This window comes from Nanorana parkeri, unplaced genomic scaffold, assembly GCF_000935625.1.
Source record: "Nanorana parkeri isolate BGI_ZX_2015 unplaced genomic scaffold, ASM93562v1 scaffold790, whole genome shotgun sequence".
Taxonomy (NCBI): Eukaryota; Metazoa; Chordata; class Amphibia; order Anura; family Dicroglossidae; genus Nanorana; species Nanorana parkeri.
The window spans coordinates 452,852-477,942 of NW_017307058.1; the positions used below are offsets into that span (position 1 = coordinate 452,852).

The 25,091-nt window shown below is 44.8% G+C and overlaps 1 protein-coding gene across 4 annotated transcripts in view; it reads left to right on the forward strand.

Annotated features, from left to right (window-relative positions):
• The window catches only part of GNAO1 (G protein subunit alpha o1), a 217,089-nt gene that overhangs the window by 1,494 nt on the left and 190,504 nt on the right, over positions 1-25,091 (forward strand). The gene's annotated exons all lie outside the window — the stretch shown is intronic.

Consider the following 25,091-nt stretch of genomic DNA (forward strand, 5'->3'; position numbering starts at 1 on the left):
GGGGGGGGGCAGCTGTCAGTGTGCTGTATGGGTTGGCACTGCATGGAAGTCACCTCACTGCCTATATGATAGGGATCACATAGCCCATATGAATGACAGATTGCAGGCGATGCCATGTATGTGTCACCGTTTGAGCGATTTAATCCGGTGCCCCGATCTTGATCCGTTTGAGAGCTGTAGCTCTGTGATTCGGTGGCCTTATTAAAAATGGCTGCCTATATGAATGTAGAAGCCTTCCGTTATGTGTGCCGGCCATGTGCTGATTGGGGGTTCTGTGCAATGCAGAAAATAATGTGATTTTAGTACCCGATTTTTTTAAATTGATCAGGTCGCACGTACAGTATTTGATTAGGTGTGCATGGCTTTGTATTCAGCCCGTATATAGAATTATTTGGCCATAATATGTAGCATTTGGAGGTTGGATAATGGGCTTCCTGCGATGTTCTGTTTTTTTTTGGGGGGGACATCTCCGTTCCCACGCTCCCGATCTTAGCTGTATTCAGGCGGTTCAGGAGGTGGACAGCGCCCAGCCGGGATTCGGAAGTGTTGTGGGCGGGGCCTGTGTTCGGCTCCTTTCGGCAGCGCTCGTGTATCTGCGAGCATCCTCCGGGAATTGCCGATCCGTTCCTCCTCTTTCCGTAGTCCTCTTCGGGAGCGGTGGGGGGATCTCTGTCGCGATTCTCGCGCGTGCCTCGCATATCATTTGTCGCTGGGGCCTAGTGATAGCTTTGTGATAACGATGTCCCGATGCACGATCGTGTATGGATGCTCATCCAGCCCAGGGGACGTCAGACTGTTTATCCCATCGTTTTTGTTGTCAGGGATTTAAATCCTCTTTGAAGTGTGCACAGTGGAATCAGCCGTTCTGTGGGCTGGATTAACATGCATTTGGTTTGCATCTTGTCAATTTGCTAGGAACTGGTGACAATAGGTGAACAGGGTCTATTTTTTATTTTTATTTCTGTCATTATATTCTAGTGAATTGATTGTGTGCTCAATTGCTGCTTCCTGTGGGTGCAGATGAGGGGTGCCGATCAAAGGCATAGGCCATTTAATGTGGAAAAAATAATAAATGCATCCATGGTGCAAAAAGAAAAATTGTGCGTTTTTAATTTCATTTTTGCATTGGAGCTGGCAACGGTGTTCAGTGCATGGCGGATGCAATGCTCTGTCCCCTGCAGACTGTTCCTTCAGCCCAAGGTCTGTATGGCTATATAGACCTTCTGTCATAGATCTGCTGGAAGTTATCAATGGGGAATGCAAGTGTGGTGATGTAATACACTTCAATCCCACTGAAAACCCTTGCTTGTACCCCATTGAAAAATCCATCTGCCATGGTGGGAGATGGGACTTTTTCTCATTCACAGACGATGTGAATGAATGACGCGGCTGTGCAGGCGGAGCCATGACTGATATAAAAGCCTGCAGGGGGAAGTACCTTGTGTTTCAGATAAGGGGTGTGGTTTGAGGCACCATGCGCCTTGTTGCACCCTAAATTCGGTGTAACACAGAATATGATATTAAAGTCTAAGTTTACCTTTTGCAGGAATTAAAGAAATTCATAATTTAATAATATATATAAAAAAATGCATTTTTAAAATCTTTGCATTCAATACTGGAAAGCATTGCCACTGTGGTCACAGGATCATGGCAGCAAAGCTCAGGCTTCTGCAGTGTCCTCCCAAACTGAAGCTCCGTAAGGATTTTCAGTTTAAATTTTGCTCTCAAATGGTGAGCACTCATTGGCCAGCATAGTCATGACTTCGCTGACCAATGAGAAGTGCTTCCTTCCTTTTTCTTTTCTTTTCTTTTTCTTTCTTTTGAAGAAGTGCTTAGCGCACACTATTGCACAGCCCACTTACCATGAAGTACCATGCGTTGTGTGCATTGCGTTGCCATTCATTTCAATGGCACCCCAACACTCCACCTGGTAGATGTGCATTTAGCACAAAGCTGTGGTGTGATTAAGCCTTAAAGTGACATTAAACCCTCAGATTTTTTTTAACATAAAACAATACTGTAATGTGTGCCTAACTGTAATCCATGGTAGTTTCCCTTCTCTTTGCTGCTCTTCCTTTTTAAATCCGTCTCTCTTCTCATGCTGGGGGAGAACTTCTGTTATGCAGCAGACTGCCTTGTCTCAGGAATGGATACACGGTGTCTGTGTATAGGCTTGTAACCTGAGCCAGCACTACAGGAAGAGGCCCTAAGCTGAAAAGGGAAGTTCTCCCCAAGCATGAGAAGACATCAGGATTTAAAAGGAAGAGCAGCAAAGAGAAGGGAAACTACCATGGATTACAGTAAGGCACACATTACAGTATTGTTTTATGTTAAAAAATCTGAGGGTTTAATGTCACTTTAAGACTCAGGAGCTAATTTAACTTGCTGAAAGGGGTCGCCCTCTGTCCCCAGTGACATATTATGAACCCTGAGAGATTGTATCGATTCACAAAACCTTTTCTTGTCAATAAATTGATTAGGGGGCCCCAGGGTAGTTGTTGCACAGGGGCCCTTTAGTGAATGAGTCTGTCACTGAACCAGCAGGCTTTTTCTTATCTCTATTGAATTCTTTTTTCAGTAATATTTGTTTGTGTATGTTGTAGGGAGACTGTTCGTTCCATCCAGTCTTAGCTTCTGTTCTGATAAGTTGCTGAAATGGATGTGAGGTTAGGATAATTTAGGAGGTGCTCCTCCGGAGTGTCTCATTACTGCCTTGTGTTTCAGTCTACTCCCACAGGATGGCTTTTGTATGTAATTATTTATGTGTTTTTAAGCCTTAGATTGGAACACTGGATAGGCAATTTTCTCTCCTTGCATTTAACTTTTTCAGGTGCTGAGTAATATGTTTTATTTGTGATTCTTAACTATATAATTCACCCATAGCTATGTGTTCTGGGGTCCATTAGTGTTGAGCCTAACATTTCCCCCTCATTTTTAAATATCTAACAAGAAGTATAAGAAAATAAGGGGCGTCTAAAGGCTGTTTACTTTTCTAACCATGCTTCATGTTATCAAACATGGCTATATATACACACCCCCCTCCCCCCCCATACCTGAATCATGGAGCTCTTTTTCTCACAGGCTGCTGTCATTCGACCCAGACAGCCACGTCATCTATTCACAGATCCATTCACAGTATCTATGACTGGAGAGACTACAGGGCCCGTCTACCACCGCAGCAGAGGGACCCGTAGTTTTCAATGCAGTACAAGTGCGGTGACGCCACTACACCTGTAGTCTATTGATACAGGGGCTGAGAAGAAGAGTGCAGGATCTAGAACATCGTGCCCACAATCCATTGATCATGGTTGCAATGTTTTGCATGCTCAGATGCAAGAAAATAATAAATGCACATGTTTTTCTTTTATTAATGTGTATGCATTTATTTTATTTTTTGTGCAAAAACTGGGCTATGCATTTAAAGTGGCCTCGTGAGATGGAAGTCGGAGAATTCTAAAACAGCTGGGGTGATGGATAGATTTGGCCAATTCGGTGCTATTCTCCCGCCCCGCATAAAGACAGTGTTAGCATCGCAAGTCCATATCAGCATTTGTTATTAAAGCTCAAGGCATCGGACAGCAGTGCTGGTGTCCTGCCTCTGCTCCCTCTAAGTCAGTGGTTCTCAACCTGTGAGTTGCGACCCAAAAGTGGGTCGCAACCCACAGTTGAGGGGGTCCCCATGTGCTGCTCCAGGTAAGAGGCTCCTCAGCCTCCTCCTAGCGCAGCAGTGTCAGTTTTCCTAGATGGCCCTGCAGTGGCCGGGGAGGATCAGAGAGAGGGGAGCAGGCAGGAGTGAGGGGAGGTGAGTGCTTGATCACCACAGAGCCCGCACTGGGCACCACAGAGCCCACACTGGGCACCACAGAGCACGCACTGGATGCCACCAGAGAGTCCCACTAACCAACTGAGAGCCCGCAGAGCCTCCTGAGAGCCCACACAGGTACTAGTATTGGTGCATCACTAAATTTTACGTTTGGGGGTCACCACAACTTGGCAAATGATACCAAGGGGTCCCGGCCCTAGAAAGGTTGAGAACCACTGCTCCTATGTGCTTTGCCATTTACAAAGCACAACCTGTGATGGTGCTGCAGCCAGCCATATAGGTAGCAGTAGCATTGGGAAACTTTGAAAATGATGGTGCCCGGAGTTAAGCTTTAAATTGCAGGCAAATGTTAGGAGAGACTGAAGTATGATAGTGTTTGGATGGTCTCCTAAAGTATATGGGTGGAGCAGCTAGAACAAATAAACCCTTTCTGACACCCGCACATAGGGAAAGCTTAATGGAATATGAAAGAAGGCAATAGTTCTTAGCTATGTTTTCCAATCAGCATTTCCTTGCCGATGCAATAGACTTAAGTTTCTTTATAAGACTGTCCGATTTCATAGAGCAGCACATCAAATTCTGGAATTACATGTTGCAGTCCAAGAAGCTTCCTTTCTGGTTTAGGTCAATCTGCCATGAACTTATTGTTTTGCCTTTCCATGTGCCATGTTGCTATTGTATAGCTGTCATATTGGCCATCTGTATTTATCTTGAGTTATTCCCAGGATTCAGATATTTCTCCTTGAACATACACCATTTTTTAGATTGACCAGTTCAGCTACATTTTGGCTTATTTTTGACATTCAAGCTTATTAAAGTCACACTAAACTCTGGAGTTAAATCTTAAAAATGCATTCAGGTACCTTTTTTTTAAAGCAGACCTTTACACTCAAAAAATCAAATTCTACCAATGCATCCCTCCTATGTATGATGATTAATAACACAGACATGTCAGGTGTAAAATGCTGTGATTTATGAAATACTTACACTTGCAGCGCATTCTTCTTTTGAAAGGCCAAAATGACTTCAGTTTGCCAACACAATGCATACTGGAAATTGCCTTGTCATCAGCAGAGCATTGCTGGGAAATCTCATCTGTAATCTCAGGAGATCTCAGGGAAAGACATTTTCCTCCCCTGAGATGATGGGCATTGTCACATGTCCTAGTCACATGTGCCAGAAATCCAGGAAGTAAAAGGAGTGAAAATAATCTGCCCTTAGTAAACATGGCCACTGTCAGAAGACTGGAGAAGAAAATAAAAATAAGGTATGCAAAGAATACAAAGCCGGCAATTATCTAGAAGTATGTGTTTGGAAATTGTCATTACTAAACAGTTCTAAAGGTGTGTTTGTTGTAATTTTAAAGATATGGGTAAAGGTCCACTTTAAGTGCTCATTTTGGTTTAGGGTCTAAAATAAAAAAATAAAAATATACTAACTTTGATCTCACCTGACTGCTAGGCCAGTCCCTGTAACTTCACCGGCAGTCTAAGTCATCCGGCGGTCTAATACAGGTCCATTAGACATGAAGACGCCGAGGGACATATCACAATTGGAGCAGAGAGAGGTGAGCGCTAGCTTTATTTTTGCTCCTAGACCAAAACGAGCACTTAAACCTTGCAGTGCTCGCACTTGTAGCGCATTGATGATCATGGTTGCAGTGCTTTGCAGGCTACGATGCAATCAATTAATAACTGCACATTTTTTTCTGGTTGCAGTATGAGTGTGTTTTTTTTTTGCAGGAAGTGGAATAGGCCTTTAAGATCACTGTAAAAAAATAATACAAATAAAAAACCAAAACAAAAAAAACAGGACATGGTTTAGAAAGCCCTGCTTTAATCTTTGAGTTGGCAACAGGGACCCACAGCACGTATTTAATGATTTTTCTTCCTGTTTTCTTTCCTTCCTGTGCTTTCTTTTCATGGCTGGTATAAATTAACAATTTCTATCCCTGTGTGTATTGGCCTGCGTGTCCCAACCCCCAATCAGTGTGTGCATATATCTGTGGGATGATCCTTGTCCTGTGTGGAGGATATTATCTGGAGTAATAGTATATTGCATAGTAACAGGAAGATCCTTTAGTGTGTTTGTAAAGCGGTGTAGCCATGGAAAAATCGTGGTTTGTGTACTCATGTGGGGTGGTCTTATTATCTGCAAAGTTTTGTTTGGATGGTTATATTGTATTTAGTCATGGCATATTATTTTAAAGATGATAAAGATACTTGTGGTTCATTTTAAAGCGACACTAAACCGAGGAGTTAAACCTTTTAAATGCATTTAAGTACCCTAACTATAATTTCAATACAAATTAGTAAACTAGCGGTAATCATGAGATTGTAGTCCATCACGGGAGTGAGCTTGGAGTGGTGACTACTTTACAACACAAACAGGGACCATGGGGAACAAAAGTAGCCACTCACCAGAAGGACAGTGTCTGCACCGATTCAGGCCTCGTTCACACCAAACACAGTGCGTTTCGGCTTCGCATTGCGGCCGGCTCACTATGTTGTAGGGAGCGTGGCGGCCTATTGAAGTGAATGGCACTGTAGCCACACCCTCCGGCAGCAATGTCATCGGCCGCACGGGATCACACGGTACAAACAAAATAGTGCTTGCGATGCAGTGTGTTCTGGCCGGAATGCAATGTGTTTGGTGTGAACGAGGCCTCAGTTGATTTGAGGATCTACAGCTGAGCGATACACAAGATACATTGGGGCGAATTTATCAAAACGGGAGCAGACAAAATCTGGAGCAAATTTGCATGGCAACCAATCAGCTTCTATCTTTTTCAAATCTCAACTGAGCAAACTGAAGAGAGACGCTGACTGGTTGCCATGGGCAACTGCTCCATATTTTGTCTGCTCCAGTTTTGATAAATTCCCCCCCATTGCTGTTAATAGTTAAAGTAGTATTAAGGTCTTGGCGTATTTTTTCTTTAATGCATTCTCTGGATGAGGGTGAAAACCGCCCAGTACCTTTTTTTTTCTCTCCCCCTTGCCCCCCACCACACTTACCTGTCAGCGCCTCCTTTCACCGCCACCGGTCCTGAAGCTGTTCTCCGTTTACTGAACTTCCTAGTTGCGTGGGGAGGATACTGATGGCAGAGGAGCCATAGGCTACTTCTGCCATCAATCAAACTGTTGGGCGGGGAAGAGGGCCGTGGCCTGTTGCAGGGCTGTGTGGGTCTATGGACGCACACAGCTACTGCGGGCATGGCCGGGAACGAGCATGCACGGGTGCCTCCACAGGAGCTGCTTAGCTGATGAAGGAACCCGTGCACGGGGCAGGTGGAGAAAGCTGCGGGGACCCACTAGTAAATGAGGAATTTAAGACTTTTTAAAAAACAGCAGTTTTAGGCAAAGGTGGGCCTGCTGGAAATATAAAAAAAAAATGAAGCTTAAATATTACTTTAAGGTACCTGAATGCATTTTTAAGATTTATCTCCTATGTTTAGTGTCACTTTAAAGGAGAACTATGGGGTTAAGGCTTTTCCCCATAGTTCCCCTTAGGCTAACGGGAGGACACAAACTAACGCCCGCGCGGTATACTGACGCCGCAGCTGAAGCGGATCCCGACAATTATGTCTGGATCCGCCCAACTGCGTGAGTGACAGCTGGCTCTGCCTATCTAGAGGCAGAGCCAGCTGTACCCGCCCCCTCCACGTCCGATCCGCCAGTCAGTGCTGGAGGATCGGGGAGGGGGGAATCCAGCCCCTCCCCTGTCACGGCAGAGAGCTGTGACAGGATCGAGAAGTGAGTGAACGCCGGTATGTGTTGGCTCACCTCCCGATCTACTGAGCCGACCTGTGACAGTCTCATTGTCACAGGTCGGCTAGAACTATGAGGTGAGTGAAAAGCACTCACCTCATAGTTCTCTTTTAATGCAGGAATACAAATGTGAAGTGTTGGAAACAGTAAAGATTGTGCATATCATTCATTGGTAAACCTGTCATGAAGGTAATATGGTCCTACTACCGTGTTTCCCCAAAAGTAAGACCTACCCCGAAAATAAGACCTAGTTCGGTGGTAGGTCTTGTATTACAGACATCGCTGAAGATAGCGCTAGGTCTTACCTTCGGGGTAGCATAAGACACTGTCTTATTTTCGGGGGAAACACGGTATTAATGACTTCTTCTAAAAATGCTTTTTTTGCCCATTGGATAATATACTTTTTGAAACCAAGACTGGAAACAAGTTCTTTCAACCTATACCATATAAATGACAGTGGCTGTAAGATTTATTTATTTTGTAACATGTAACGCCTCAAAACTCATTTTGTTCTACATGGCCTACGTATGGCAAGGGTGCAATTTAACTTCAGAATTGGAGCGAAAACATTTTTTAGGGAAAAAACCTGTCACGGTTTTATTTTCTCTAAAAATTTTATAAATTAGAAAAAAGTTAATACAATGGCCGGATACTTCCAACAGACGTGATCCTGCAGCACTGCAGGGTCGAAGATCAGCACTTGTGTCTGTAAACCATTGGCACCACTCGCCCCCCCCCTTCCTCTTCTCTCGCTCACTAACAGAATTTCTAGTATTTGTTCCCTGATACAAAGCATTCTGTGATTGGAGGAGGTGAATCCTGTCATTCATCTGCCTGTCCTCCATTCACAGAACGCTTATACTACAAATTCTGTGAAAGGTTTGTAATGAGATTTTAAAATGTCATTGGCCTGCTGTTGGGGGTGTGGGGGACTAGGAAAAGCAAAATATAAGCAGATTAGACTTTAGCTTTACGTTTGCCCCATGACCCCTAGATTGGATTAATTGCCTTCTGATTTTATTAACTTTCCACCCTTGGTGTGAAACCTAGCACCAGGTGTAACATCAACAGACTTTTTATTTCCAATCTATATTTTTATAGCGACTTGTACTTGGATTTCCAGTTTATCCCTCTTCATACTGAAAAGAGGAGTAGACCTAACTGCTCGCTTTGTATAGGTTTGTTTTTGCTGCTTGAACAAGTGTGTGTTCTGTATTCTAAATGGATTACCTGTGTAAAGACAATGGCGCAAGGCTTAGAAATTAATGGCAGTGGTAACTCTTTAGGGGAATCCTTGACCCTTAGGTCACAACAAAGTTGTCCCTTATTTCATCTTTTGGCACTTAGGAAGCTTCGGCATGAAACCTTTTTGTCGATTGACTTGTAGTAACCCGCCCAATCTTCGTAAGAGTGTAGTCTACAGCAAAGGTAGGCAAGCCTTGGCCCTCCAGCTGTGGTGAAACTACAAATTCCATTAGGCATTGCAAGACTCTTGACAGTCACAGGCATGACTTTGAGAAGCAGTTGCATAATGGGGTTTGTAGTTTATACTAGGGATGCACCGATACTAGTATGGGTGCCGATACCGAGTATTTAGGCGAGTACTCGCCCAAATACTCCGATGCCTAGCCCGATTTTTCCTGTATCGGGAAGCCGGGCAGTGCATCATTACACGCTGCCCAGCTTCCTGATTGGCCAGCTTCCCGACCAATCATGGAAGCCGGGCGCCGTGTAATGAAGCAGCGCCCAGCTTTCTGATTGGCCGGATAGCCGGCTTCATTCTCCCTCGTCACCTCATGACGAGGGAGCATGGAGCCGGCTTCCTGGCCAATCAGGAGGCCATGCGCCGCATCATTACACGGCGCCCAGATTCCATGATTGACCAGCAAGCCGGCTCCATGCTTTCTCGTCACATAATGACAAGAAGCATGGGGTGGCTTCCTTGCTAATCGGGAAGCAGGGTGGCCAGTCTTTACACGCTTCCCGGCTAATTGGGAAGCCAGGTGGCGAGTCATTACACGCCGCCTGGCTTCCTGAATGGGACTTCCGGTACTCGGTATTTGGCATCGGCGAGTACCAGAAAATAAATACCGGTACCGAAATACCGGTATCGGTGCATCCCTGGTTTTTACCACAGCAAGGTTTGGCTGGTCTAGAGTCTACAACTGCCTTCGTTTTATATATCCAGGCCGTAGTATGTTGTGTGACCATTTAATGACCTTGTATATCTTTGTAGGTTAACGAGTAACTGATATTTGGGCTAGAGCCAGTCCAACTGTTATGTTATGGATTACTTTTTTCGTGGATGATTGAGGCATATCCACAATATATCCGTTCCTGGATAATTATGAGAAGCGAGGAAGAGAGAACAAACATGGCGTTTCTATGAAGTGATAAAGGGCAAATCAGTTTAGTCCGTGATAAAGATGAGAATATTACAGGAACAAACACACCGAGATGAATGTGATGTCATAAGGAGCGTACCATAAAATAAAATATGGTCGAGTAGAATAACCTGTGCTCAGTGTGCTCAACCGTATCTAGGCTTAAAGGGTATCTATGGTCAAAAACTAAAAATAAATGTGTGTGTCATCTATATTGAATTTCCATAAGTTCTATCCCACTCCTAAAAACCATATCCATCTAGAAGTTTGTAAACTTACTGCCCATAGGATGCACAACTTACAAAACCTGCCTTCTGAACTATAACTCAATATCTGAACAATGTAATATTATTAGGGTTGCACAGATACCAAGTACAGTACTCGGTACAAGTACGAGTACATGTACCGATACTTTTGAGCTCCAAGACTACACTAGAGAAAAATTCAAAATTTAGGAGGCAGCTGTCATTTGTAAGGAGCACACGGAGCTCCTGGGATTTGTACATCTCTGTTTTAATGTACGATTTTGTTTTTATAAATATAAATAAAAGGATGCACAGATACCAGTTTTGCGAGTACGAGTACTAGTACTTGCCGGGTACTGATAGATTTTTGTTTATTGTCATGTGACAGTTTTTCTAAAACAATACAGACTAATGATTTCAGGACAGTGGTGGAGCGCCAGAGCCAGGTCCCAGCTGCAACCCTGGTAGTTCTCATGAAAATGCCTGGTATCTGCACTGGTACTCAAAGTATCTGTGCATCCCTAATTATTATTATTGCTTTCTGGAAGCAGTGCATCATGGGAAATGTAGTCTTGAGAAATCAAGATTGTGTCACATCAAGCAGCAGGGAAAGAGATGCAGAGCACACTGGGAATCTAGGGAGTTGGTGAAAGTGATGGGCAGACAGAAGGCAGCACTCAATACATATAAGAATTTTTTTCAAGTAAGCTTTGATTGCATTATCAAAAACAACTCTAGTATGTATTCCTATTCCAATGCTGATGTTATAACAGGATAGTATATGATTGGACTTTAGTACTCCTTTAAACTGGTGAGGCATTTTTGAACTTCTCGTTGATGAATAGCTGGCTACGGTTTAAATATAAACCTGTTCTAGAATATTTCAGTGTTTGAAACATCTGATGAATCTACTTTCTACCTTCTGCACCACCCATCGCAGTATTAACTACTCTTGACATGAGGCAGATGGGTGGACTGCCCATTTTAGTGATGGGAACAGCTCTTACATGTACCACCATGTGTGTTGTGATGTTGTAGTGTTTTTTGTATCCGTTCACATTGCAGCGAATGGCGTATGGCAATGCAAAGCTGTGTGTCACTTAGTCTTGACACATGAAATGATTTTTGACATTTTAAATACCTTGAAAAGAGTCACTGCTACCGCTGCTACGAACTGTCAGGGAAGAAGAGTACAGCAAGAGTGAGGTGTAAAGACGCATTTTATAGATGCCTGCTGGTGCAGTAAAAATGTGGGTTATAGTACCAGATGTTGTGATAGGTCTTTACAATTAGGGAAGATTTATCTAGCCTATCAGCAGTACTTAACACTCTGATTAAGGAGCACAACTGTGTGTAACCTCCCTTTTTTAAAGCAAACCTGTAGTTTGATACTAGTAAACTGCTACCTGGACTTTCTAGCCGGCACCGACTGACACTTGAGGTTGGCATACAGCTGCCAATAATAAGAAAAACAAGTTTTAAGCTGAACATACCTGAACAATCTGATTGGATGCAGGCATTGTTCAGGTGTTTTGAGAGCCAGCAGTGCCGACTAGCAAGATACTGAAGCTTGGCCCAGCGGGAGATTCCTCCATCCACACAGTTTAGCGTAGATGGAGGAATCTGTTGCACTTTTTCCATCTGACCATAGAATATCTGCAGATAATCTATAGGTGTATGGCCAGCTTTAGATTTGCTTTATGCCAACCCAACAGGTACCTTTTGACCTTTTAAAATGTCAGGCACATATAAAAGATGAATCCAACTTTATTCATTACTACATAATTACATTTATTTTTAAAATACATGTAGCTTCTGTACCTAAATTTGACTTGGTATCAGCCTTGTACAGTCCCTGTGCAGCAAAGCTCAGAAGGGGAGATAGGGAAGTAGCACATTTATTTCTGCTGCGGCGCTAATGTGCTAAAAAGGACCATGATGATGGGGGAAGAAAGCGGAGTGGCAGAGCAATGGTTACAGGCTTGGAGAGGGACAAGACCTCTAAGTTCTTCTCAACTGCAGTAGAGAATAATCGTGTCTCCTGCTCTGTCGGATGGACTGTACTTTGTGGCAAAGATGGGTAAATCTCAGGAGTGGGTGAAAAGAAATGCAGATGCTTTGGTAGGTGAAACCGCTTCCTCCATGGAATCTGTGTATTTCGCTGTTTGCCTGGAGTTCAGCTTTAGGCTCCATTCACACATGAGCAGTTTTTGTGTGGAAATGCGCTAAACATGAAAAACAATGCAATCCAATGTGCATTGTTCACACTAGGGCAATGTCCGTGTGGTATGAAAACGCATGTCCTGCAAAAAGTCCAAGCGAGATTATATGGGCGGATTCCGTGCAAATGTTAACGTTTGCTCTATTCCTGCGTGGCAAACGCCATGTGTGAATAGAGCCTTAATAAGCACTTGTGCTGTGCATTTAGTATCATCCCTTTTTTTAACCACTTAGTGACCAGTGATGTACATAGTCAGTCACTGGCAATAATTGTAGGGCCAACATTTACACGTCTCTAAACTGATGACCTGTAGGGCCTCTTAAAGCGTTGTCTATGGACTATTTGGGGTACTGAATTTTGTCGCCGTTTCACAGACGCACACAATTTTTAACCTGGGCATGTTTGGTATCGATTTACTCGCCGTAACCTCAACCTCAAAGAAATGGGTATTATTTTGTGTTTTGGGGCACTAAATTTAACTTGTGTATTTTTTACAAAATCCTGCGGTTTGATAAAGAGTTGCGCTAATATCGTGCAGTATAAAACTGTGCAACTGCCGCCAATTACTTCTACCGGGTCTTGGCTCTCAGAAAACATATAATGTTTGAGGGTTTGCAGTAATTTTCAGGCCTAAAGTGTGTGTGTGTGTATAAAAAGAAAAAGGCCTTGGCACTCTTTGTTATTGCATTGGTGCGTATGTTCCTCTATGTTATACAGATGTTCCTCGCTTACCGACTTACCTGTTTTGCGACTACTCGCACTTACGACGGACCGCCGATCGACCTCTGACCTTGCGCGTCAGCATCAGTGCGCCGTGTCGGCGGCGGAAGTTGTGTCCTCCGATCTTCACTGCGGGTCCCGGTAAGTATTTTCATTGCCCGATGTACAGTACACTGTTCGGTACTGTACATCGGCAACGCTATACCGTACTGTACTAATGCAGTACAGTACTGTATAGAGTTCCTCACTTAACAACCAATAAGTTTAACGACCTGGTCGTAGGAACGGAACTCGGTCGTTAAGTGAGGAATACCTGTACTTGTATACACTGCGAGGCTTTGACAGGGGGGCCTAGCTAGTATTAGTTATTTTTTTTTTTTTTTTAAGAGACATGCTCCCCTACCTATACGTGCTACATGACAAGTTTTTGTGTTTGGCATTTTGTGCTGTTTGTCACTGTTGTGTGAATTATTACAGCTTCAGCCCAGTTTGTTGGCAGCCTGGTGATAGGTGAACGGTAACACACTTTTCATGAATCCTCTGGAGATCCAGAGTGACGATTAACTACCGTAAGTGCAATTTGTGCAATTATGTGGTGACAAGTCTGAACAAGAGCGTGGAAATCAATGCTAAGTTGATCAGGCATTTTGCAGAAAGTAACGTTGTCATAAAACGAATGGAGACGACTATAAGCGGCCCTTCCAATTTCCAGGAGCGTTTACTGGTGGCTGGATAAGGGGCTTCCTGAATGTGGAGCCATGAGTCACGCTAATGTTATTATTGGCACGTAATGCTGAGTGTGCTTAGCCTATCACTTGCAGGTCATACGGGGAGGTGCCGTGTCCCTGAGCACAATAAGGGTTTAAGTGTATTAGTTCTGGGCCGTGCCAGAAGGGACCACACTGCTTTGCAAATCAATGCATCTGGCTTTTTGCATGTAAATGGTTATTAGCTGGTGTTTTGGACAAAAGGGCTTGTTACATTGATTTGTATTCAGCCGGACCGTAGTGTAGTGTATATGTTTTTAGCCGAAAGGACATTCAGTTTCGATCAGGTCAACAATATTCTATCGTGCCTGCGATGCACTGATCTATTGCAGGGACGCTTTATGGAAGGGAGTCGGGAGAGCGAAGCTGATGAGTGTTGGCGGAAGATTCTGCTGTAGTATGTATATGAGTTTTAAATCAGCTGGCAGTGCTAACAGAGTGTTTTCTTGGAAGGATCTATGAATTTCCTGAATGTTAAACAGGTGAAATATAATGAATTCTATACATGGATTCAGGTTTTGGCTTAATAACAGCGTACAAAAGCAATAAGTACTCGCAGCAACCAATATCGAATCTGCTTTTGCTTGCCTATTAGTATATTTGAAACAAAATTGGATCACTTTTAGTATGCTAAAGCACTGTTTTTTTTTTCTTTATTTCTCCATAAAATACAGTTTGTTTTTTTTTTTGTTTTTTAATTCTTCCTTCCGTTGCTCTTTCACATACGTGTTCACATAAGCGATGGTCTACAACCCCTCTGTAAGGTGATCTGCAGTGGATTGCTTTTCAGAGGGTGGTGGAGCAAGGGCTTCCAGGCATTCAGGCCACCTACGAAATCTCAAGGGGGAAGTTTACATGGAACTACTGCATTACAACTGTGTGCCAAGCATTTGGCACACGGTTGCAGTTTGATCCCATTTATCGGTTGTGTTTGGCAGGAGGCACAGCCTGCTGAAAGCAAAATGCATTGTGGCCACCTGCAATGCTACATTTTTAGTGGGTGGCCGGGGACAATAGACATGCAGATCAACCATTTGATTTTACTGCCCCACAGCTTTACGTGTGAACAAGGTCTTAGGCTGCATTTACACTTCACGTTCACCCACGGCGTGCATGACGGCGTGCATGACCCTGCATCCTGTTTGTCCACATTTACCGCACGTCTGATGTGCCAGGCAATTCATTTTAGTGGGCTGCTGCACGCGCAACAAATGCAGCAAAGAAGCTCATGCACCATTTCCGGCTTCCTGCGGTTTTTTGGACCATGTGTTTGTGGGCGTTTGTTTTGCAGCGCGCCAGCCCACTCGTTTCAGTGGGCTGCTGTACATGCAACAAATGCGCAAAGATGTGGCTTTTCTCAGCTGCAAGCTTCACACGTTTTTGGCCACGCGTGTGGTAATGGCACCGCATGCCAGTTGCACATTTTTAGTGTGGTGCGTGAACGTGTGCTTTGGCATGCGCTCATGCAACACCAAAGTATGAATGGGGCCCTTGTGCTGAAAATCTCTTTCAGTCTTTCATCCACTTCATATATACATGCACTCCCTCTTTGTTGGCAGTACATCATTAGGACCTGTTCAGACTAGAGCGTTGCATTAGCGCACTGTAAAGAGGTGCATTTTACTGCTCATTGCCACAATGCACTTGAGGTCTAATTGCACCGCAAGGCAAAGGTGTGACGTATCTGTGAAATATTGCGTGCTGCTGCTGCTCAAAATGAATAGGCTGCCCTAATGTAACGCGCAAATACCACTAGTTATTATGTATTACCGTAATGCAGTAGTGTGACTGGACCCACCTATTCCCTGATGGTGGCAATGGTGGACCATGTCTGTGCAACGGGTCAGCAGGGCCACCTGTAGTGTCAACGCAGGGGCACAATTGGAAGACATTTTATCATCCCATAAAAGAAAATTTCTGAAATTTGGACCTTTTTAGGTTCAACAATCTTTATTTTAATGAAACCCGCATATTTAAAGAGATTGGATACAGCGCATGAATGTACAATATGATAAAGATTATATAAGATTTTAGAGATTGAGTTTAGATCTACATTAATCTGCATGAATGGAATCTGATGGGTTACATTACTAAATTTTGCCCAGTGGACGGTGATATATGCAAATAGATCATTTGAGAGATTTATATATTACATATGTATTTGTATATGGTTTGCTTAGACCGTTTACTTCTGCCTAAGGGCAAGATCACTAAATACTTTTATCTCAAGGCCTTTTTAAATTGGAGATCAATGTGAAAATTCCTTATGGAGTTGATATTTGCTGCATCATGTTAGCTTGCCTGTAAGTGTCAGACATTCAGTGAAATGATGGAGGATGATCCTCTGACTGGATGGAAAGTGTGAAGAGCTCTTATTTAACCCTAACCATTTCGAGGACCACCAAAGTCCAGACTAGGGTCAGTAGGAATAGAAAAAATGGCCAAGCAACAGTGGTCAGTGGGAGTAATAATTCCCTTCAGTCGGTATTCAGTGGGAGTAAATAATGCCTCATCAGTGGAAGTAAAAAATGGCCCTATGTCAGTGGAAGTAAAAAAAAGCTCCTATGTCAGTGTTCCCTGGAGTAAAAAATGCCCCTATGTCTTTGAAAGTAAAATATGTCCCTGCATTGGTAAAGTAAACAATACGTCTACATCGGTTAAAGGAAAAAGTTAAAAATGCTCTAGCGTTGGTGGTCGGTGTGAATAATATGTGCCTCTGTGTCAATTAGGGATGCACCAATACCGTTCTTTGGGGAACGAGTACCGATAATTTTCTTTCCCCCAGTACTCACCCATACCGCAAGTCCCATTAAGGAAGCCAGGCGGAATGTAATGACTCGCCACCCGGCTTCCCGATTAGCATGGAAGCCGTCTCCATGCTTCCTCATCACCAGTTGACGATCAAGCATGAAGCCAGCTTTCTGGCCAATCAGGAAGCCGGGGGGGCATGTAATGACTTGCCGCCTGGTTTTCTGATTTGCAAGCTTCTCGACCAATCAGGAAGGTGGGCGGTGAGTCATTACACACTGCCCAGCTTCCTGATTGGCTGGGAAGCCGGCTCCATGCTCCCTTGTCACCAAGTGGAGCCAGCTTCCTGGCCAAACAGGAAGCCAGGCAGTGTGTAATGACTCGCTGCCCAGCTTCCTGATACCGGAAGCTCTGGTATTGGGCTAGGCATCGGAGCATTTGGGCAAGTACGAGTACTTGCCCAAATACTCTGTATTGGCACTGATACCAATATTAGTATCGGTGCATCCCTAGTGTCAATGGTCAGTGGGAGGAACAGTGCCCATGATCAGTGGGAGGAATGGTGCTCCTTTGTCAATGGTTATTGGAAGGAATGGTGCCCCTGTGTCAGTGGGAAATGGCCCCCCAGCATTGGTATTCAGTGGCACTTACCAGTGTGGGGGTTCCATGTCCTGTACTTGTCCTCTATATATGGACTACACAAGCACTAACCGGAAGGAGATCTCTCCACCTGATGTCTGGTACTTTACCAGGTGCTGGGACACTTTGCCTCTATGCATACAGCAGCTCACCTACTGTGGCTTGCGATCAGAAAGCCCTTGAGGCCCTTCTCAATGCAAGGACCAGTCTACATCACAAGGAAGCTGTAGTTTTGGGGGCTGCTGGCCTGGGTGATAATTGTCAGTTTTTTTTTTTGTTTTTTTTTTGGTGGGTATGGACAGCTTACCCAAGAGCTTAGCAAACATTTTTAGCACTTTAGCTAAGCCACAAGTGTCCAGCTTTTTTTAGATGGCTATACTTGTTATTGAGGCCACAGCTTTCTGGGACCTCAGCTGTCAGCTTGTCACTGTTTAAGCGCAAATATAGGTTCCCACTAATAATCACTATATTTCACAAATATTAATTATGGGTCCCGTTGAATGTCCCAGTTCAAAGATTACACACATGTAAACTAAGTGAACCCATGTTTATTTAATAATCACGTGAAATATACGGTAACATATATGGCCTTCTCTTGATAGGCAACCCCCACCTAATACTTCTCTGTTTCCCCACTGCTCAGTTCACCTTCAGGATCACAGATACTAAGTCATGGTTAGGTTCCATGTTGATCACTGTCAGCTTACACAAGGTTTGACATTTTCTGCTACCTCATGTGGCAGTGATTGGCCATGGTGACTGGCTGCTCAGGTCTAAGCACTGCATTCTGGGAGCAAGGTCATGTTCTCCCTCATGGCCAGAAACATTAGGTATCTCTCAGCGATTTCACAAATGAACATGGTTTCAAAGGCACGTAGGGTGAATAGGAGCATCATGGGGTGGATGGGAGGCTTCCCTATCAAATTGGGACTGCTCGATTTTCAGCAGAGACTATTCTTGATTTGGTCATTATGGGTATTGTACTCAAGAATAAGAACTTTTATTAAATAGGACCAATGGTAAGCAGGCATAGCTCCGTTTATTGCATTAGTCATTTTAAGGTTTGCTTAGAATGGCATAAACGCCTAAACATAATGATGGTACTCAGTGTGAGTCCATTAGAGTAAGACCTTCTCTTACATGCTTTAAATATAAGTACCTGAGTATATCACTCTGACTGTAATTGATGCATTAGGGTATGCAATACATGCTGGTGGTATTTAGTAAAAATGCACTAAAGCAGCGTAATGCGTGCCGAGAGCTTTTGTGTAATGCCTCTAAAGCGTCATAGCCGTTGGTGTGTTTTTGCAACGTACACTTGTCATAAGAGGATTACCGTAGTAGTGTCTGATGGATGTCAGCATTCTTGAATACAGACTCTGTATAATGGTTGTCAAGAGAGCACATTAATGGCTGTCTGTAAGAGCCTTGAACATGTACTCTAACAGTTACCTATGCATGGTAAAGAAAACTCTGCTAAGAATGTTTGCTTAAAATGGTCACATATGTGACGTGTTACGGTTTAAAATAATACTTTCTGTGAAAATATAGGGATATACCACATGGGTATGGCGCATGCAAAAATTTAAATTTTTGTTTCTGTATGTGGCCATGGCTTAACGTATCTGAACTGAGGGGATCAGAGGTTTGGTCAGAATATAATCCACAATGGCTCTGGTGAGGCCACTCATGAAAATTGGGTGTCCCTCAAACAAAGGAACACAGAATTCAAGATATATAAAAGTAGGGATATTTTTTTTCCGTTACTCGCTGATACCGATACCGGAATTCCCATTAAGGAAGCCAGGCGGCGTGTAATGACTTGCCACCTGGCTTCCTGATTAGCAGGGAAGCCGTCTCCATTCTTCCTCATCACCAGGTGACGAGGAAGCATGGAGATGGCTTTCTGACCAATCATGAAGTGGGGGGGCGGGTAAGGACTCGCTGCCTGGCTTCCTGATTGGCCGGCTTCTCGACAAGTGACGAGGGAACATGGAGCTGGCTTCCCGGCCAATCAGAAAGCAGGGCAGCGTGTAATGACTCGCTGCCCCCAGCTTCCTGATGCCGGAAGTATTGGGCTAGGCATCGGAGCATTTGGGCGAGTAGGAGTACTCGCCATCGGCACCGATACGTGCATCCCTGATTTAAAGTCCAATGAGGGAGCCAAACAAAAAAGTACGAGCATCCAGAAGTGGAATTTACTTCATATAGCTTTCAAGGATTTACGAATTGGGGTGTGAAATCTTGCTCTCTTTAACTAGATTTATGTTTTGTACACGCCCACTAAATGTCCACTTATATTAATAGAATGTGTTCACAAATGACAACCCAGAATAGCCAACGCATTTCGGAGGCATAAAGACCTCCCCCTTCTTTAGGGCTTAAACATAGTGGGCAGTAATTTAGACTCAAAGCTGGCACAATTCACCAGGGATTCATTATTTCCTGTGTAGGATATAGCCATAATCGGCACATAAAGACATAAACCAGTATGTGCCATGGGCTCCTTAAAGGAGAACTATGAGGTGAGTGATTTTCACTCATCCTCATAGTTCTAGCCGACCTGTGACAATGAAACTGTCACAGGTCGGCTCGGTAGATCGGGAAGTGAGCGAACTCATACCGGCGTTCGCTCACTTCTCGATCCTGTCACGGCTCTCTGCCGTGACAGGGGAGGGACTGGATTCTCCGCTCCGATCCTCCAGCGCTGACTGGCGGAACGGACGAGGCAGGGGGCGGGTACAGCTGGCTCTGCCTCTAGATAGGCCAAGCCAGCTGTCACTCACGCAGCTAGGCGGATCCAGACATAATTGTCGGGATCCGTTTCAGCTGCGGCCTCTCCGTATACTGCGAGCAATAGCTTGCGGTATACTGGGCTTAGGGTGACGGGAGGACGCTAGTTTGTGTCCTCCCGTTACCCTTACGAGAACTATGGGGAAATGACCTAACCCCATAGTTCTCATTTAATGACTGAGTGGTTATGTACAATTTAGTATTATTCTTACTATGGAATTTTATAACTGAAATAGGGACAGAATTGCAACAACTGAAAGAGTTAATGGATAGCCCCAAAACATTGCATTTCAGCTAGTCTCTGTGGCTCTCTAAACAAGGCAGGTAGATCATGGTGGGTGGGAGAGGTCGCAGGGTGCTGCACATAGCTTCCTAAAAACAGAAATGAAAGCGGGGGGCCAGGGACAGTAAGGCTGGGGAGGAAAGAACTAGATGATTCTGGACTTCCTTCAGCCAGGAATTGAGGCTATCTAACTATCTGACAGAGCTTCTAATGCACATTTTGAGAAGCTCACAGTGTGCAGTAAGCAATTTTAGAACAGGAGATGAGGCTGTATAAAGCTGGCCATACATGACCTTACAATTATCTGCAGATTTTCTGTGGTCAGATGGAAAAGGTGCAACAGATTCCTCCATCTACACTTAACTGTGTGGATGGAGTAATCTCCACCTGGACCAATCTGTTGCACTTTTTCCATCTGACCACAGAAAATCTGCAGTAATATAGTACAATTGTAAGGTGTATGGGCACCTTAACTGTGCAAGACTGAAGGGGGGAAGGCTGGAGTTCCGCTTTAAGGCTTTTTAGGATGACTCGCACTATGCCCTTAGTCCATATTTAATGGCTGGGATACAACACCAGCACATTTCAATATATCTGTATAATTATTGAACTGTAGTCCACTGCCAGTAACCAAGTCTCCACTGCTGGGATCAATTCCAAGCATTAACAAAATATGCCTATTTGAAATAGTAAGGTCAATTAAAGCTGATCAATACAGCCAATTAGGAGCTGTGTGGCAAGAATCGATGGACATTACATTTGCTCACCATTTACAAAACACATGACTGATGCTTTGCTATAGGCAGATTTGACAGATGACTTGTGTTCTATCACAGCACAATATGTTTTCTGCATCTATGCTTAAACTTTAAAGCTTGCATGTCTTGGCTTGAAGTAAATCTACAGCTATAACATTTTTTGGATAGAGTGGGCAAGGATTAGAGTGTCTGCCAGGTCTTTACTGTTGTCTGAGTCCCAGTTGGGGAGATTTGCTTTTCCTCAACTACCTTGTCCCTATGGTGGGTCATTAATGGTACCCTACAGAAAACCCCCTTCCTGCTCTACTCTTTATTGCATTATCGGCTGCCCATATACTGTACAATCTTTATACAATTACCAAAACTATGCAATATGAGCACAAACCTAAACAATCAATTTGAATTGTATCCTATCAGACAGACCCTTGCACTACATAGTTGATGGTGGATCTAAAGGCGATTGCACAGATTGTATAGTGTATTCTCAGTTGTAAATTCATCTGAATGGTTGCCATTCGCAATAAAAGCCTTGCCACAGGTTTAACCATTCCTTGTTCTCTCCAAAAGAAAAAAAAAACAAAACTGGCCAAAGTTTAAATTTATGGCTAAAACGAATCTGCCGTTATTTTTAGCAGCAGCCAGTCAGTAATCTGTTTGTAGGTTTTGAATTCTAATAGGTTCTCGGTTATTGCTGTGGGAGCTAATGGGAGCTGTTTGGCTGTGATCATATGGGGTGTGTGTGTATATTTACAGTATATTATACATATTAGGGATGCACTGATACTAGTGTGTAAAAGGAAAAAGGCCAGAACAGTGGGGATTGTGAAATCTGTAAATGTTTTGGGGAAATGTACCACACTTCATCCCAGAATGGTTTGAGGACATCACAGGACTAAAAGACCTCTAGGATGTGTCTAATGAACTGTCCACACCTCCAGCATGTGTTCCAAGTACACATGGGTACCTGATTCAGAGCTCATGTTTTGCACCAGCGGGTAACAACTTTTAGGGCCTGTTCACACCATGTCCAGGACAGAACAGTTTGTTTCCCGGGCCAAAAAAAGCATTCTAATGTATCCGTATGGTATTTCTGGGCTCTGTTTGCACAGTGCAGTCCGTTCTGGTCCAGACAAAGAAAATCCTGCTTGTCTCATATTTTCTTTGGTCCGGAATGCACTGAAACACATGGAAACACATCAAAATGCATGCAAGCGCACTGGACTGCACCTGAAAGCCCATTTTTTTTTTTCAATCAAAAATCAACTTTATTGTACATTGGTATAATACAATGACATAGGGAGACAGTGTCTCAGCAATAAAGCCACATCTGCAATACGCATCTGAGATAAAAGGTACAGTTGGTCCATGACATGTAGTGCGAACATGGGAAGGCTACACAGCTCAGCAGAGCAGACATTATATTGTATGGCCATGCTGCCCTTAGGTATTATAATGAAACAGTAACCGGGTAAATGCAAACAACATGGCCGATACAGTCGGAGATCTATCATCAGGGTAGTGTGAGCCTCACGCATCCTTAAGTGTAAGGACAAGTGGGATTGATAAGCAAACATGAGTTGGTTGACAATTCCTGTCGCTCAGAAACAAGTAGAGCAATAGTTTGCTTATGTATAGTATCGTTGGGGATAGGTTAGGGTGAGGGGGGTGAAGGTAAGGGTAGATAGGAGGGGTAGGTAGATGGAGGCGGGGGCGAGAGAGCCAGAGGGAGAGGAGGCAGGGGGGGTAAAGAGCAGCGAGGTAGTGAGTCAAGAGTGTAACATTCCAGTCCCCACTAGGACTCAGGTGGGTGTTGCGGTCATGGCCTGGTAGTAAGGCATGCCGGCCAAGGCTGAGCTGGTGTCTTCCTCCATTCCCACCCACCGCTTGGTTGCCCGGTGACAGCACAGCGCGTCAAAGTTGTGCCGTCGGGGGAGGTAGGGGAGGTACCCGGGCCTGCTCTGAGGTTGTACAGCGAGCTATAGAAGGTCTGGAATTCCCTGGCCATAGCGGCCGATGTAGTCAGTTTTGCTCCTGTGCTGGACGTAATGTGGGGAATGAGTGTCGTCTGATGGGAACCCCGCAGAGCTGAGGCCAAGCACCTGCCCGGTTTGTTGGATAGTTCGTACAGAGTACGGCGGCCTTTCAAGAGGCCCTGCCGTATATTGGTGAGGAGGAGGTCATTTAGTTCCGTTCTGAGCGAGACCAGCTCCTTGTGATGAGTAGTTGCTAAGGATTTTTTGTGTGCAAGTTCAAGGGTACGGAGTCTGGCGAACAGCTGGGCTACTCTTACCCCCCTCTCCCGTTTCCTGCGAGCACCATGTCTGATCAGGACGCCTCTGATAACGCATTTATGGGCTTCCCAAACGACCGTGGGTTCCAAGGACGGAGAACAATTTTCGGAGAAATAGGAAAGGAGCGCAGATTCCTGTTCGGAGCGGACTCCCGGGTCCTGTAGTAATGACTCGTTCAGACGCCACGAGGGGGATCGGGGAACATAAGGGAGGAGGTTCAACGCCATGTGAACTGGGGGCATGGTCTGAGAGCAGGATATCTCCAATGGACGCATCCACAACCAAGGAGAGATCCTTGTGTCGTAGGAAAAAGTAGTCTAAGCGTGAGTACGTGTTATGCGCAGAGGAGTAAAACGTAAAGTCCTTAGTTTGTGGGTGCATGATGCGCCAAACGTCAGTCAGTTGGAGGAGGTGTAGTTCCGATTTGAGTTTTCGGAGGCGAGAGTAGGGGAGGTGGGAGGCAGTACATGACACGTCCATGAGGGGCTCCAGTGCAAAGTTAAAGTCTCCCCCGACCAACAGTACACCTTCCTCAAACTCAAGGATAAGTGGTAGTGTGCGTTGCAAGAAAGAGACCTGGTCTGAGTTGGGGAGGTACAGGTTCACTAAGGTGACCATGGTGTCCCCTATCAAGCCCTTCACGAATAAGTACCTACCGTCCGGGTCACTTTTAAGGTCCCTAAAGGTCCATGCCACTGATCTGGAGAGCAAAATACTCACCCCTTTGGACCTGGCAATGGGGGACGGACAGTGGTAGGAAAACGGGAAATCCCAGTTCTGAAGTTTGGGTACCCTGTCAGATTTAAAATGGGTCTCTTGGAGAAAGGCCACTTGTGTACTTGCCTTTTTCAGGTCTACCAGGAGTCTGGACCTCTTCTCAGGGGCTCCCAGGCCCTTGACATTAAAGGTGGTGAGGCGCAGCGGGGCCATAAGTCGAGTGTGACGTGGTGGCGGTTTCCACTGAGGTGACACGGTCGTCCACTGCTTCAATGCGGTGGGTGAGGTCATGGAGTTCCTTCTTTAGGGCCGCCACTATAGAAGATGTCATATTGTCCAGATCCCTTTTAGTGGGCAAATGCGGCAGCAGGCCCTGCAGGCCGCTCTCTCCTTGTACATCTAGGCTCAGCATGTGAGCGGATAGAGAGGGACTGGGCGGGGAGTCCGGGCACGAGGTGTCCAGTGACCGGCTCGACAGCCCTGGGCATTCTGGGTCTCGGGGCTCTCCCTGGTCAGGTGTCAGGATCGCTGTGCCCCGTCCCTGTTTCTTATCTGACAGGAGACTGGCCGCTGAGGAGCGGGTGAGCGCCATCTTGGATGGAGTCGAGGCCGCGGGGATCGGGGACTGATGGGCGAAGAAATTGTAGAGGGAGGTAGCTCTGGGGTCACTGTGAGTGCCGTGGGTCCTCTGCACCTTGGGCATGGAGAAAATTAGGGCATAAAGTCCTCTAAAACGTCGGTCCGGCTCGGTGACTGCAGAGCTCCCCTAAAGCGTGTGCTCACGGCGCCATGTCCAAGCCACGCCCCCCTGAAAGCCCATTTTAAGTTAAAAAAACAACACAAACCAGCATCGGAACGTGACAAAAATGCACTACGATTGCACATCTCCGGACATGGTGTTAACATAGCCTAAAGCCAGACTCCTGGTATTTTGT